The 17540-nt window shown below is 39.7% G+C and overlaps 1 protein-coding gene across 5 annotated transcripts in view; it reads right to left on the minus strand.

Annotated features, from left to right (window-relative positions):
- Positions 1–17540, minus strand: part of DNM3 (dynamin 3) — a 180383-nt gene that overhangs the window by 24701 nt on the left and 138142 nt on the right. The window lies entirely within an intron of this gene.

A 17540-nucleotide genomic window follows, 5' to 3' on the forward strand; every position in this document is an offset into this window, starting at 1 on the left:
GATCTCTTTTTCATAGGACAGAAAAAATACTTCTTTGTATGTAAACAGTTGACCTAATTAAAGAAAATACCAGGAACTAACTGAAATCTAAAAGGTATGTACCCTGCTTTGCTCTGACCTCTATAAATATGAGAAAACCTAAAAAAATAATAGTAGCTTTTTGGTAAAAAATCAAACTGCTCTCTGAGGCTCAAATATGCCAAAATAATGGAATTTCAACCTGGAAATTACAAAGAACAATGTTCTTTCCCAAAACATTGACATTTAATACTTCTTCCTGAAAATAACCACCAAAGCCATATTAGCATTAACAATAAAATATAAACCTGTTCTCTTGGTACCTAGAAGCATAACATGAAGAAACGGAAAATACTTGAAAATGTGAATTAACAAGAACTAGTTATATACCAGCGAGATCCCTGTCAGCACAACACCATTTACGCTATAGCATTTAGCTAAAATTTGCACATCACTAGTGCTTTACAGTTTCCCAGAGCAGTTGAAATTCGTGAAAGACCGTGAGAGCTAGATACGCAACTATATCACCAAAGAGGCTCCTCCTTGCATGAAATGAATTCTTGCTGGGCCAAAAAGAGATTCCTAGTTTTATCTCCTAATACAGGGTCTGTTTCTGCCCATGCAGCAATGGCAGGTAGACCACTTTGCATTTTACCCCTTGTAAACTATGCCTTGATCAGTCCAGTCTAAATGAAGTGGTGATGGCTGTAATTTGTTAAGAAATAAGATCCAATGTACCATTTAGAAACAAAACTAAATATATTTAGCAAAGTTTCAAAAGTTCAGATTGCTTTTTATGACAGAAAAATTACCGGAAAACCATCTAATCTTTAAAAATAATTAGCAGTGCTACCTAAAAATCTTGGAACTGTAGAGGACACTCAAAGAACTCTGGATGGAAAAATAGTGTTTTCAATTCTGTAACATTGGTAGACACACTACCTTATAAACCTTACTCATTTCATTAATAAACTGCATATGCCAAAACGTCACAGCATGCAGATTGACTGTTTTCCTTAGCCTCCATGTCTGAAAAGAAACTAACTGTAATTTTCCCTGTGAAATACCAAATAAATGGAAAATCACACATCTGTCATATATCTACAGATTTTAGCCAAGTACTGCAGACTGAAAATGCCCCTTCCTAGTTCCCCTGCATTTGACTTCTCTTTCTTTTCTTCTTCTTTGTCTATATAAAGTACAGTTTGTCCATGTACCTTTTTTTTCTTCACTGTTTAAATTACAGATTGCAATAGGATTCTTAGCTGGCTAAGCAGCAAAGTGACAGATGTTTATCATTATCTTCATCAAGAGAATGTAAAGTAAAAATAGTAATTTGTCTGATCCTTAAGGCAAAGGGTAATAGTCTCTTGTTTGAAACTGTAATAGAACTGACTTCATACTGTTGATTTATTTTCTCTGAAATAAAAAAAAATCAATCTTTCATGAGTTTACAGTAATTTATTATGAAAGCTTCTGGCCATAGTATTCTTAATGATTTGATGTCTCAACTGAAGGCTTTTCATGCCAGAAACCATCTTGTTTGCATCGCATCATGCACATGGAAATCTGCTTCTAACAGATTTCTGTGCTCTCCAGTACACCTACAAATGTAGGTGTTATCAGGCTTTCTTCTGTAAGCTGTCTGTGCACTGTGCCAACAGCAGCATGTGAGAGTAAGGTTGCCTGATGAGGCTGGGCATCATAACAAGACAGTAGTGATGTAGACATCCTATTCCATCTCCATGCCATTCTTTCAGAACAACTGGGTTTCACACTGAGCATCACTGTGACTCTAGCTTCAGTGCAAGCCACCCCTCAGCCCAAGTCCCTGCTACTCTGCATTTTAGAAGGGCTCTTGCAAATCTGTGGCAATGAATAAACCCAAACCAGAATACATAAGAAAACACATTTCTCTGACTCCTGTTGAATAGAATGTTTGTGCTGAACAGAAAAGAAGAACAAAGAAGGTGGAAACAGGCTTCTGTTTCTCCTTTCCCAATAGCCAAGGCAGCTACTGTCCGACTCCTTTCAGTGCTTCCCATCCTCAAGCCAGAGCTTGCTGGTTCCAATCGCAAGTGCTAAGTAACAGCGTATGAATCTGGGCTAAGTTTTTGTTTGGTTGACTCTTGCTTAAAACTGCTATTAATTGTTGACAGGGATGGAATAATATTCTAACAAATACAACTGCCATTACTTTAGGAACTTTTGCAAGTCTCCAACAAAGAAAGTATGGAAGAATCTAGAGTGTTAAAAACCAGGTAAAGAAAATTAGATTCATCTTGGAAAATTCAAACTCAGAAAATCTGATGAAAATACACCAAAGATAGAGAAGCGATAGGTGAAAAAAACATGGACGAAGGGGAGGTAACATGGAAACCAGGATAGTGCTTCCATTTATATACACATACCCTTTGCCACAGAGAAAAGATTCTTCTACTTTCTCTGTACTTTAGGAAAATGAGAATAATATCCATTCCTTGCACTCTGTCTTTCATAAGTTGTTTTGAAAGTTTGTTGAACGACTTTTCATAAGTTGTTCATAAGTTGTGATCCTTGCATGGAAAAATGCTAGTAAAACACAAGGTATGTGTCATTACTACTCTTCTACCTTTCCCGAGTTTAGATACATTCTGCACTATGAATGTATTAAGGATTAACTAAAGCGTCATACAAGAGAAGACTGGAAACTGCATGTGAAATCTAAACCACTTAAGTTTGTGGGAACTTTACTTCTGGCTGCAGTGGGAATACGGTTTTACCCTACACGTGCATTTGTACCAGAAAAGTTATCGGTCTTCTGAAGACTATAAACTCTCTACTGCAAGAGGAATGATTCAGTGTGGTACAAAGGGGTGCAGGCACAAGGAATTGTGTGCGATCAAAAAAACAGAACAAAACAAAATCCACACAAAAAAAAACCTACCAAAACCCACCAACAACAAACCAAACAACCAAAAAAGGAATTGTGCTTCAGGATAATCTTCCTGATAGTGGGAACATGCATTTTGAAGAAAGACCCAAAAAAAAATCCAGGAAAAGTGGTTCCCTTTGAAATTCACAGCAAAACTGGGTAGCATACTGAAAACAGTCCTGAGCTGGCCACACAGAGAGTGCAATACTTCTAATTTCCATGATTTCATTACATTCAGGGCAGCTGCCAGCATATTTAAGAATGTCTTGTATAACATTCCTGATGTCAGTTCCAAGAAGGAGCATTTGCCTAGCATTTTCATTAGAGAAGTGTATCAACCAATTTTATGTAATCAAAAAGGCATTCTATTAAAAATGACTGAGAGGAAGCAGACTGGAAGGTGACTGAAAAAAGGGTAAAAGTCAAAGCAGTGGTAAAGAAATGCGCCGTATGCTAAGAAACATGTTCATGGCTGCAGCAAGAAACCAGCTGCTTTCATATCTTTAATTTACAGACGCAAGTTCATAACAACAACCACCACCTGAAAAGTAATTATTCCATCCAGAATATATTGATATTTTAAGTCACAGCTGCTGAATATATGATCTGTTTTATCTGTTCCTGTCCAAGTAAGGTTTTTCTTTAATGTACCAAAACAGTGCACGGCATTAGTCCTACCCCTGCCCCGATTTTTCCTAAATCTTTAAAACTGATTATTGATACTCTCTCTTCATTGCAGTTTGATGCTGTATAGCTAATTTAGCTAAGACATTCTCAGCTGTACATAGCGTGCCTTTTGCCAGAGGACTGCTGAAACCACATGATGGCTTCACACAGTGAGGTTTTCTTACTGAAAGGAACCACAAGTAAATGACAATACATTACTTTTGTGTATTTACAACAAAGCAAGCAGCAGAAAAAGAACATTTCCTGGGTAGCTTGGAAGCTGTCCTTTTCCCTCACAGAGGGTGACTTTGCCACTCTCTTCCATGCTTTCAGCATCTCCTGACTTTGTACTGCTGTTGCCTTTACTGAGCCACCCACAGGCTGCCCCTTTCAGCTACTATGCTTTCATCAGCAGCCTTGAACTGCTCCAAGCAGAGGTTATGATCTGGCCTTCCCTTATACATGTGATCTGTCTCACTTTATACCCATGTAGAAGAAAGATATAGCCTAGTTAAATTTGATTCAAAAGTATTTAACTCCCTGGATTAGCTTAAACAATCGTCCATTCAGATTCTTCTTTGTGGTTACAGACATTGTATAGTACAGATCATTAGCTAAAATCTTCTACTGAATCCACATACTGCTCCACAGATATTTACATAGCTTTAACAATCCCAAACATCCAGAATCTATGTTAGGCTCTCTCCCTGTCTTCTTCAATCAAGAAGCTGATTTGGAACTAAGAGACTGAAAGGAATGATGTGAAAACTCCAACACATTTGGAGTTACTTTTGTCTTACAGTTCTTAACAGGTTGACAACTAATCATGTCAAATCAATCCAATCTCCTTTTAGAGCAGGATTCAGATCTCAACATTAGATGCCACATGTTTCAGACTTCAGTAAAGCTTTTTGACACAATCTCAAATTACATTTTCATTACTGGAAGTGTGCTCTCCCTGCAGTACTCCTTGGATTCTCCTTTCCATAGAAAAGCTGTCAATGGCTCACTGTCAAACTGAAAAAGTCTATCAAGGGGACTTTTGTATGGGTTGTATTTTAAATGTACCTTAAGGCTCAGGATGGTGGATTATAGCCTGTGCTTATTATATTTACAGATGAGAAGAAACTGGAAGGGCATGTGAATACATTAAATGACAGGCTTGGAAAAACAGTTTAACAATATAGATGAAATCCATTATGAATAGAAAATATTTGACTTGGGCAGGAACAGATTAGTTATAAATATACAGCATGAGAATGACCACTTAAGAGCAGTTCGGCAGAAAAGGAACTGTGTCTGCAGTGCAATATAAGCAGAGTATTAGTCAACAGTGTCTTGCTATTATGAAATCAGTACAAGAACTGTGCATCCAGTTCTGGTTATCACACTTCCAGAAATTTGTGGCACATTTTGAGAGTGTTCACAGGAAACCAAAGATGTTCAGGGCTCTGTAAAATATTACTTGAAAGGAAAAGCTAAGATCAGTTGGGACTGATGAATTCAAAAGAAACCACCTATGATTCTATGATTCTATTCTAAAGGCTGATGGGCAGCTGTGGAAGGGGAGAGATGAATGTCTTTGCTGGTAGGAAAAGGTATCAAACAAATACTTGGAAAGTGTTACATGTAAGAACAGGGAAGCACAAAAATAGATGGCCTAAGAGAGTTGCAGAATCTCCTCTGCAGATTATACCAACATCCCTCAGAAATGGCCTAGGTACGGGAGGCACGGGTCCCTTGAGGCACGGGAAAGAACTAGACAACCTCTTGCAGCCCCTCCAGCCCCTCTGCAGCCAGCGGCGATACTGGGTGAAAGCAGCATGGAAATTGTGAGCCCACAACATAGCAACAAGAAAAGGTGTTTCTGAAAATACAAAAACCTAACAACACCCCCCCAAACCAACCAACCAAAAACCCAGTATCTTCTACTTTTCCTTTTGTTCTATGCAAAAATCAAGTAAAAAAACCCCAAATATTGCCATGAATAGCCATCTCCCCTCAATGAATCTGTACTCCAATTTCACCATTTGCTGCCATGTACGTTTCTCACACAAAGGACTTTTACATAACTCTCCCTGCGCTGCAAGTTTTGATTTGGAGCCAACAGCTGCTTCATGCCTTTCAGAACAGACTGCTGGACAAGCAAAAGCAGAAAGAGGCTGGCATAAGGAAAACAGCACCTTTGTTTATAAAACAAATACTACTTTGGAATTTGCAAACTTCTCAGTCAAAGAATTTCCTTGTCATAACAACACATCAAGTGCCCCATATTTATAAGAGCATATTAGAAAAAAAAGGATGTGAGATACTACTGGCGTGATATTTGCCATTATTTCAGTATAGAAGGAGGTCAACGGATTTTAGGAATTCTCAAATAGTGGTGAGTTAGATGGAACTCAGGTAATGATGATGAAGACAAGAAGTGTGATGATTATCCCAGAAGATGTTCAGGCTGAAATTTATTGTTCATTTGCTACCAAATGCATGAAACACATACCTGGAGGCAACAGCCTGATCCAGCAGTGGACATGAATTGTGTGGGGAACAGACTAATCTATTGTGAAAGGAGATAGTCAATAGGTGGAGGCATCAACTGGACATTGGAGGATTAAAGGATTAAAGCTATGGCTGTGGTATGCAGCTCCCCCAGGAAGGAAAACAAGTGGAAATCTTGGAGCTTCTACCAAAGACAATGAAAGTAGAAAGCAGGAGAATTAGTCATCTATGATGCTGATCAGAGAACTAATAAGACTCATCACAAAGACTGAAATAACCCCTTCCCTTTCATCGCTGTTATTTACCTCCTTACCAAAACCATTCTTAGAAGAAATGCTGGCAGAACTGAGGACTTCTACTAGCAGTAACCGTGCAAGAGAAGATCACTGACAAAATATTCCTTATTCCAGCAGCAGTTCACAAGACTCAGATGAAGGATTCCTTTAAGGACAATGAATTGCCTTATTTTATGAGATAAAAATTGGGGAAGTGAGTGTTCAGTGTATAGGTGGTGAAGGCAAATCCTGGGAAACACATTGCCCAAGATGATGTATATATGCCCAAGATTAAAGCACAGTTTATCAATTCATGTGTCTATGTAGATAATACAGGAGTTGCATGCTTTTTTTTTTCACCAAGTGTGATCATTTTAGAGGTAAGCATCCAGAATAAAGAATAAAACTCACAGTTCTATCTTTCCTACATCCTGTACTGAGCTCCTATTCCATGGTCCCCCTTCGTTTCTTCCAAGATGCTAACTTCGCAGCACTTATCAGCCTTGTTTAAAGAAATTTGACTAGATGAGGAGAAGGGTAGCATGCATAGCTGTGTGCATGCTGGGAGGGGCGGACTTGAAGGAGGCCTTACAGTGGGGGAGCTCTGCACAGAGTCCAGTGCAGAGTCTCTGTAAATTACAGCTCTGTCTTTTATTTTTAGTTGATCTAATGAAATGTGTCACCTATAACTGCACTCTTCCATAATTGATGATGTCTAGGAAAATACTCTGAAATTCTCCTCTGATAAGCACCTAGACAAACTTGATGTTTCCTCTCTGAGATGCAAAAGAGGACATTAAATTGTTGTCACCCCCACATCCCTCGAGCCATGAGAAGTACCAGATCTGTCTCTGCTGGGCCAGACTAAGCCCTGTTTCAGCACAAACTCAGTGCAGGACCGACAAATGATCTCCATAGTAAATGATGCAAATAAGAAATGTCAGCCTGTTCCAAAATTCCTCACTTAATCTTATTGCCAGTTGTATAGTCTGGATAATCAGTAAATAAATCCCTCTAACTTTGCTGAAATCCTTAGGGGCTGAATATACTTTAGAGAGCACTTCCTAATTCATTCTCATTAACCTTCTCAGCTCTAAACAAAGTAATTTCCTACTTTTCTTAGCATCTGATTTTTCCACTGGCCTCTGCAACACCTGATTTAGCAGCAATGATTTCTCACTTGTGATTTCTGTTTTGAACTGGCATTGTTCTTCCTCCTCACACATATGCTTGCTGGAATAGCACGAATCAGCAAGATTTAAAACCTCCCGTTCTCAAGTTTGAAGCCCCTAAAGGGAAATTGCAGTTGTGATGCCAAGGAACACAGTCGTATGTTATTTGACTTTTCCTCAGCCAGGCTGACAGTGGAGGGGGAGGGAAGGAGGAAGGAAGGGGGAAAGGAGAGGAAGATGGCATTTTAATAGCACCCTCACTGATTTCACGCAGTTGGATCACTGTGCTCTGGAGCAGCACCATTTCCTTTCCCCTTTGCTTTGCGTTCAGTCAATACTGCTAAACCAGGCTCTACAGGAAAAATTCTCAATCTTTGTCTCGCAGCATGGACCACATTTTACTACAGAAATCTGTCATGTGGACACCTCCCCTCACAGGCTAGCTGGCTAGCCCACTCTTCACCCCCATTTTTGACAGACCATTACCAACTCAAGCCTTGCACAGGCTCACCCCACCCTCATACCAGATGGGACAACATTCCTGTCAGTAGAGGATGAATTATCCCCTCAATGCTCGCCCCCATTCTCATAGTCTCTGTAGCACCCACATCAAGTGCTTATCTGAAAAAAAAACTAATAACAGGAATGAATTTAATCTAATTTAGCAAGTGAACATACAAGACCCACCAGCATCTCATGTAGATAAATCTGCCTTTCCCAGATGTTAGTCATATACCAAACATATCTTGGCCAGAGTTCTCATCAAAATATTTCATTTGATAATTCACCTCCTAGGATTCAAAGCTCTCATACACATTAATAGGTTTTCCATAAGCCCTCCATCAGGCAGAGTGACAGTGGTCTACAAATTCTAGCAGGAACTCTTACCCCAATAGAATGTCAATGATCAGCACCATGCACACTCCCCTTTTAAGAACCCCATTAACTTTGCAAGCAAAATTTTAAGCTGCAACATTCCTCTAAGAGAAAAAACCTCAAAACTCATCAGAAGAAGAATTTGAAAACACTGAGAGCTTTATTGCAGTGTAACAAATATTGTTAAACAAAAGAAAATCATCCATACAGAAGCATAGAAATTGAAAATTATTGGGTAACTTTTTTTCAGGGGAATAAATATGTTGTGAGCAACTATGCTGCACATAATCCTGGACCAAATGAAATTAGATACTGCTTTATGACAAGACTTCCATTTTGTACAAATATGCCAAACCCCTTCTAAGTATCCTGCAAACCCAGTAGAAAATGAAAGATTTTTTTTTTTCCCCTCCCTAAAATAAAAGCAAATTATATTCAAGCAACAGTGAGATTCTGGTAAGTTAATACAAATGACTGTAAGCAACAAGCATAAACACTTCATGTTATAAGACCACATGCTTGTTAGCACAAACCAAATGAAACTATAAAGTTTACACCTTAAGTCACTCTGAACTCATGTCTATGGGGAAGTTACAGGACATCAGTGATTAACACTCTACCCTGAGGTCCAAGCAAGCACAATACGTAGTTTTCCTTCGCAGTTAAGATCACCTGGCTTTATTGTTGCCACAAGCAACCCTAACCTTGCACTTCAGTTGGATAATTTTGCAAAATTATTTGAACTGAAAATTACCTGTGTCATTTTCAGTTCAGATGTTTGACTTCTCACCTCCACCCCCACCTTCTGTTACTGGTGAGCAGCAAAAGGTAAAGTCAAAGCTAATTTGACATTTCTGATTTTGCACAGCAACGTACAATCAAGGAACCCCATCCCTGTGGCAGTGCAATGAAGACTCAAACTTCTTTCAGACAAGGAACATTAGCTCACACACACTCCCAAGGATTAGAACTGTTTTTGTCAAGAACAACAAAAACTGAGACACCATTAGGGCCAACCTCTTGCTTTTTAGAGGGTTTATGCCTGCTGAGCAAAGCTGGGTAGTAAGAGTGGTGCTTTAATGTATCATCCTAATGACTGAATGTCTCACAGTGGAGTTACAGGTATAAAAGTTTCACTCTTCTTCCTCTGTGGTTCTATTTTAAAATGTTTTCTGTAATAAAATTACTGTGAGACAGCTAAATCCAAGGGCAGGCATAGAACTTGAACCCACGGCCTTCTGGCTTAGAGGTGAGACTATTCCTAACTGAGCCAAAGTGACACATACATAATATGCTTTCAAGGTTTTTAGAGAGCTCTGTCATGATTTAAAAACACTAAGTCTTTGTGGTACAAACCACAGTGCAGGAAAGAACTGGGGCTCCCTTTTTACTGCTAATTTTAGCTTATGAATTGTTTAAAATCTCCTGCAGAATACATAAAACCTTATTCTGCCATAAGCTAAGAGAGAACAGCCTTTCAAAACTGGTTCTTAATTATAGTGTTCCCCTGCTAGATGGGATGGAGGCAAGTTCCAAAACTGTGTCAGAGTATATGAAGTGATAAAATAAGGATGGGTGAGCTATTTTTAAACACACTCAAAGACTTTGAGGTCAAAATCCCTGAATTTATAGCCTTATGGCCATATTAAGACTCATGGATTATTAACACCTGTATGGTGAGATTCAAATATAATTTCATTTGAAACACCCTCTGGCTTCAGAGCATGTGTTCCCTACCAGTCCGCCTGCCAAACTGGGGCCCCCCAGGGAGCCACCTTTAAACACAGATTATATCCCTGCTGTAAATGGGCATTTAGGAGACAAATGGGATGAGATGCTTCCATTGGGTGTATTCCCTCCTCCTTTCTTTTCCCAATACATTTTTCAAATAAGGGGCCCGCCTTTCCAGATGGGCAGGAAACAAATAGGTTAAAGAGAACATTTGAGGAATAGTAGGCAAAAGCACATACTTGCTCCTTACTCTACCCAGCCAAGAAAGTGAATACAGTCTCAGGCCATGGTGATATTCCATTGCTGCAGTTGTGCTTCCCCTTTGAAGGGGCAGCTGGGCACCTGCTGGAGGTACAGGATCGAGAGCTGCTGCCCAGTAAGATTTGGCCTGGTTAAACGAAAGTGATCCTGCCCTCTCCTACACTGTTTCTTCTCTGCTGCAGGAAGAGAGGCTTAGCAACAACTGCTGAAAGACATCTCAGACATCTTGGATAACCCAGATTTGTAACAAAATCATTGTTTTGCTCATGGAAATAAGCCATGTACAGGCATCACCTGGGAAGGAACTGGCACTGCCTTTCCCCCCGCAAGCTTCCCAGTGCTGCTAAGTAACGGTCCTGATCTCAGTTTTGACTCATGGCAGCATCTGGCTATGTAAAAGCTGTCGCACTCTGTTCACATACTGCTTTCCTTTCAGTAATGATCAACATACACTGTTTTGAAAAAGGAGAAAAGCAACTGAGTGAGGAGAAACCAACTGCACAGACTTTCGCTGCCTTAAAGTGAAAGTGTTAACAGCTCTCAAACCCTTTTCCCCATTTTGTTGTTGACAGTCTACAGGAGTTTTAGGTGTATTTTGCTCTAGAGGCCAAATGAGTGGCATTAAAGGCTTTAGGGCTCTGACAACACTGCAAAATTATTTGCACCATTTACATTGTTCATTTTGTAACAGAGGAAAGGTTTTTGGGAAGCCATTGCACAGAGATAAGCTATTGTTTTGGAGAAGACCATACAGTAGTTAGAAATATCAGAGGAAGACAGAAAGCTCTAAAGCTATTTTCAAGTGAGTGGATTTATTTGTCCAATTTCTGAAATTGTATTTACCTGAGCAAAAACTTGATGTTTTTCCACATTGTGATGTGTAACATAAAATACTAATGAACGGTAGATGGGTAAAGTAAAAGTAAAAACATTAGTCAAAACAAAACTCAGACCTTTTCTTCATTATGGATTTATGGAGCAATAAACCCCTATAACATGCACAAAGAGAAAACCTTGAAAAAAAAAAGGTTCAATACAGAAAACATCTACTGAGTAGTTAAAAAAAAATAATCCAATGTTCTTGATTCTGTTCTAATCCACGCACATTCATATTTCCATCAAAAGGAGTTAGTAGAATGGGTTCTGTATTATACCAATCAGAAGACTATGATGCATTTACTTGCATTAGAGGGTCTCCCAGTTGGAGCAATGCTGAACGGATCCATGTTCCTTACTTAGACAATTTGCAAGTATTTTATATTTTTTACAAATCCCTGGTATTAGACCATCCTATAAGCATTAAAGACTCATTCTTCCAAAACTTCCCAGTCTTGGTCTGAAAATCTTTACAATAGCAATGTGGGGAGTTCAGAGACACTTTCTCTCCTTGAGGGCAAGAGATATCATTCCTACAGACACCCATTACTTACTTAAGAATTGTTGCTTTCAGGAGTTGGGCCTCATTTTGGGCCAGTTGCAGTCACTAGGAATCTTACCTCAAATATCCATTTATTCAGACAATAACCACTTCCTTATGTTTCAGAACTGACAAAACCAGTTTTAAAGCTTTTCCTACAGGTGCCCTCCACAAGTTTAATAGTCCTGTCCTATTCCCTCCAGTTCCTAACTAAAGTGAATTTCTTTCCTCTAAGTATAAACAGAAATCAGCAGGTAAAAAAGTTTTGTCTAATGTGGCACTAAGGCTGTGGAATTTACTCCCACGTGAGAATGGCACAATAAAGTCATTTGTTTAAAAGTAAATTGAAAACATTCCAGTCTTCTTTGGCTTACAACTACTAGCTTTAGTTTCTGCACAGCACTGTAGAATGTCTGGCATCAAAGACACTGAACTTGTATTAGACACTGTTAGTGGCCCACTAATCACAGCAAACAAAGATCCCTTGCAAAAACGAGAAAGTACTGATTTTTCACATGTTTGGCAGGGACTAGGAGAGGTTAACACCACAGTTTTCTGGATACTACACATTTTGAGACATGAAGTGTTGACAAGGCATCTGAGAGGGTGCAGATTTTTCAGTTGATAATTACATGTTCCACATTAAACAATTCTTATGTGTGCCCAATTCTCTCTAAAGTTAGACAGAAACTTACCTCAGTGTAAACGAGCACTATTTAAATTCAGATGCCTACAAATGCATGTGCTTCTTTACACCTACACACAGATACCATGCATGTGTGCAGGGGCAATGGTTATTGGCAAGAAAATCTACAGTGATGTGAACCATGGTTCACATGAACCTTGAATAACCACAGCTGGAGAAAGTGAAGGCTTATGTGAGACACACACTAACAGAAAAATTAGCCTGAGGGAATGCGATTGCGTATTTGGAAGTGTTGGAAGAGGAATGGGAACTGAACCGGTATAAAAATGAAAAGACACAAAAAGGAAAACCAGTTAGTGGCTAGGCAAGCAGCAAAGGTAGCACACAGGAAAGACCATGGTCTGGAGTTGCAGGGTGTATTTCAGGGTGCAAATTACTGATAACATCAAAGGAGAAAATGCTGTGTTGCAGAAGCGTGAATTACTGCTTTCAGCTCCATGGCTGTCATGGGCAGTTTCTTGTCATCCAGACCAAAGCAGAGGAAAATCTGAGTCATCTGCCCTGAAGCTTGCTATTTGACAAGATGATTTCTATCAGGTTTGGTAGAGCAAAGTATATTGGCTACCAAGCTTTCACAGACAAAAGTTATTGCACCTGTCTCAGGTGAAACAAAACTTACTGAATGATTATCATTCTTTCCTAACCAGGGCAGGAGATGTGAAGGGAAGCAGTAAGGGAATAAACCACTACCCTCAAAAAAGACACATTATGCAGAATCTCCTAAAAGTATTACTGATATACACCTATAGGCAGTCATCAGCTCCCAGTAACTCAACAGCTCCTGCTACTGCTCATGGAATGGCTGCAGAATTACAGTACGAAGGTATCAACATGGTACTTGGGTCTGTGGAACAGCAAGTGCAGCGCCCACAGTGATGCAAATACAGGTTTGTTAGTTGAACCATGACTCTATGCAAGGCTTTTGAACATGCTTCATGCTTTGAAACGCTTTAAAAAAGAAAAGAATGAAGGATGGCAGAGCATGCCAGACTCAGTCAGTTAACTGATTTTCTGACTAAGAGAAACTTGACAAATCTTTGGTTCAGCAAAGTGGCACCCTTAGGAGACTGGCAATTAGGCTTATAAACAAAAGTATTAATGAAAGAATAGTCCAGTAAAAACCTGTCTAACAGGTAAATAAATGATAACATGGGAGGAAGAATTAGCAGCCTTGAAGGATCTCACCATCGAAGTGGCCAATGGATCAGTCTTACTGAAATAAAATAGCATGAACTTGCTAGCTAAATTTGCTTCTGCCCATAATACAACATTGTGAGGTACTGTCAACATAGTGAGGGATTGAACAGTGTCCTGGAAGACACAGATAACTTCAAGGGTTGGAAAAACAGAAACAGGATGAAATAATAATTATATGCTGACAGACTAATGACAGCTACTACACTGGTCTGGGAGCTCATCAGCTAGCAATAACAAATGAAAATAAAGCCCAGACATGGCTAACTAATCACTAAATACTTCTAAGACACTGGTAATACATGGCCATGAAAAGACCAAATGTGTTCGTAGTCTCTGTTATGAGCAATGCATGTCCAATAGACGGAAGACCATTTTGTATGGTACTGGTGCGATTTCCAGATCACTGACGGAGAAGGCTGTGGGTCTTCTGGTGAAAGATAACACTTTACATTTCCCTTGTTTCCAGGGTTGCTGCACTATTTCTCTAAGAGTCAACTGAAACTGCATTGCCAGAACAAGCAGATTTTATCACAACAGCACTGAAACTGCTTTTCAGCCTGCACAGGGTAGAGCACTGCAGTCGTTGAGAGTCCTAGAGTTACACTGAAATAGCTCTGCATCTTATATGAACTATACGGCTCTCTTCCTTCCTCCCTCCCCCACAAGGTTCTTGTCCATGTTTCAAGCCATAGTTCCCTCCCTCTGAGCTGGAAGTGGCTCTGCATCAGCTCTCCCATTAAACTGGGAAATATATCTGGGAGGAAAGAGCACAGATATTTGGTTAGTGGTCTCAAAAAACTCCCATGTACACACTGATCAACCCAAAGCTGCTTCTGCTGCTTACTAGGCCTGGGAAAAGAGGAATGTGGGCTTTGGAAAAAGCTTTTCTTAAGAAGCCACTGGGCACTGTGACTGTTGTTTGATCATTTTCTTCAGTGGGAGCTGCAGGAGTATTCACCGTTCACGGGTCTATGCAGACCTATTTAGGGAGCCTGGTAACACTAGAGAAGTGGTGTAAAGAAACAATTCCTGCTCTTCCAAGCATGATTTTCCTATTTCTGTATCAGTCCTCTGAATCCTCACCTTCTACAGAGTTTCATGTAGGAGGAGACTGTCCATAAAGCATGATCAGAATCAGGAGGAGCAAATGAAAACTCAATGTCAGTACAGTGAGCTGGGCTCACTTGTCACCTCTGGCACCCTTCCGGAAGCCTTCATCCAACTTGGCAAGAGGGCATGACCCTTGTGTGAGAAAAGCAGGCAGCTGAAAAGGCAGGTAAACAGCTGACTAAAGATCTTGATGCTCTGATTATCATGTGGGCTGCTGGTTATAGCTTCCACATAGCGGAGAAGGGAAGGAAAAACTTTATCTGAAACCCTAAAATTAACAATTAAATTGATAGCAGCAAGTTGCACTGGACCCTTGGTACTAAGTATCACACCTGAGACAATCATTGTGTCAGTGACTAGTCTCATCTAATGGAAGGTTGCGTCAGAATTACTGAAAGATCAAATGACACATTTGAGAATCTGCTACTCCAGTTAATTTCCATATCCACCCAGTGAAAACTTTTGGGGTGTTTATCAGGAGGGGAATGGTAGAAGGGGGTGAAAGGGAGGTGAACTCTTTAAAATAGAATCTATTTTCTGGCTACCATCCTTTCATAAGAGGAGGAAAAAAACCACCAAACCAACTTCAGCTTAAATTACAGGCATACAGACAAGCTCTCTCAGCCCCAGAAATTCATCCTACATGTTGATTAATAGTCAAACTATTAGAGCTTTAGCATGAAAAATAGGCTAGGCTTCAACTGAAGATTGGCTGTAGCTAATGATGCAGTGGAACGAACATTTTCATTCCAGCTAAACCATTCCTGTTCCTGTAAAAATAAAGAAATCCAGTCTTGGGTTATGAAAAAGACCTGAAGAACTCTGCATAATTCTTGGCTGAAAATAATACCTGTATATACAGGATATGTTACCTGTGAAGTCAAACATAATTGCATACATGTACATTCAGAGTATAAATATCTGAAGTGAGGTCAGGGAGTGGAAGAGAAGTCGGTGACTGTATCTTAGAATTTAACATGTATAAGTGCATTACAGAGTTACTAGATTTCAACATAGCTCCTGTCTCAGGCTACAGAAAATTAAAATGTAATAAGGAAAAACACCAGAAGGAAGTGCAGCAGGCTGTATAGCATCTGCCTGGCAAGGCTGCCTGACATCAGCAGGATTTGCCTGGAGATTTCCCTGTGGTTCAGCCCCTGGCGCCATCAGTTGGGCTTGAAAGCAAAAGCAGTGGAAGGAGGTAATTAAAAGTGACTCTGCACCACTCCACTGGCAAAAGAGTCCACTGCAGCCACCGAAAGAGGGCAAGAAAGGATTCATGGGTATGTAAGACATGGATTGTGTCTCTCCAGCTTTAGTGATTTCCATTATGGAAGCACAGCACTTTACAACTTTTAACTTTTACGCCAAATATCAACTTTTTTTTTGTTTTGATTTCAGCACATAAAATGCAAACTCCAGTTCAGCCGATGTCAACAGCTCATTCCCCCTAAGCCACAAGTAAGGTGCAGGGTATAAAAAGCACCACAAGGCAGAAAGCTGAAAAGTGGAATTACACACAAATAGTGACTGCCACCAGAGATTCTGCTGGCTAGACCAGCGATTTTCAAGACTATGAAACTCAGAGAGGGTGTGGGGGAAGGCCACGAGTTTCAAACCATCCTGCTGGCTGCAGGAACAACTAGTAAAAGAAATTAAGAAAAAAGTCAGACCCCAGAAGAAGCAGAAGACAGCATGTTCCAACTCTAACCAGCTGAAGGAAAGTTTATATAAAAACAATCACTTGGTTAGTGACTCATAAGGAAAGAATTCCTAAGCTTTCTTCAGGGAAACCCCAGTAAATAACATGTCTAAAAACACATGAAGATGGTGTTGTCTGTTCCGTTACGATACTCAGTCCACATGATAAAACCTTTGGCAGCAGAAAAACCTACTGAGCACAGTTCTCTTCGGGAAACCCAAAAAACAGTAAGCACTGCCACGGCTGCTTGCAAAGTCTGCCTCATATTCCAGTTCTTGTATGACATGTCTAATGCAAACTGGGAAGAAACTTCGTGAAAAGAACTGTTTTTGTTACATCATTGGAGAGTGCTTCTCTGTTGACTAGATGCAGTCATACTCTCAGGATATATAAAGCCTGGATTTCAATACATTTTGCATCTTTTATAACTGCATGTTATGGATTTAAATATCCTGCTGTACTATGCCCAACGAAACTGAATGAAAAGCTTGCTGCAGGCACAGCCTCTCTGGAATATGTTATCAGACACACAGCAGGCTGTGCAAGAAATAGTATTCTATCCAGAGAAGGGATGGATATAACTTGCAATATAAAACTTTGGCTATAAGTGTTATTTTTCTTTAATTCCTTTTTTTTTTTTTTTTTTTTTTTTTAACATTTTAGATCAGCACAAGATTTGGAAGCGTGTTGTGTATTTTTAAGAGTATCTTCCAGCAAAGAGACTTTAAACTCAGTAAAGTAAGATCATAAAAACAAGAGAAATTACAGTGGTTTCCAAACAAATGACCTGATCTGAACACCGTGACGCCTGAACTTGGACTGACTAAAAAACTCTACTGTTGGAGATTCCAGGTAGGAATATTAACAAAAGCATTCTGTGTCAAGCAGGGCTTACGTTCTGCAGCAAAGCCGCTTAGTTTTTGCAGATGTCCAGGAGGACAGAGTGGAAACTTGGTAGTAACTTACTAGTAATTTTACCTTGCTCTCCAATGAGTT

The sequence above is a fragment of the Pezoporus wallicus genome, unplaced genomic scaffold (genome assembly GCF_028554395.1).
Source record: "Pezoporus wallicus isolate ANWC-B61680 ecotype Strahan unplaced genomic scaffold, APGP_CSIRO_Pwel_v1 scaffold_7107, whole genome shotgun sequence".
NCBI lineage: Eukaryota > Metazoa > Chordata > Aves > Psittaciformes > Psittacidae > Pezoporus > Pezoporus wallicus.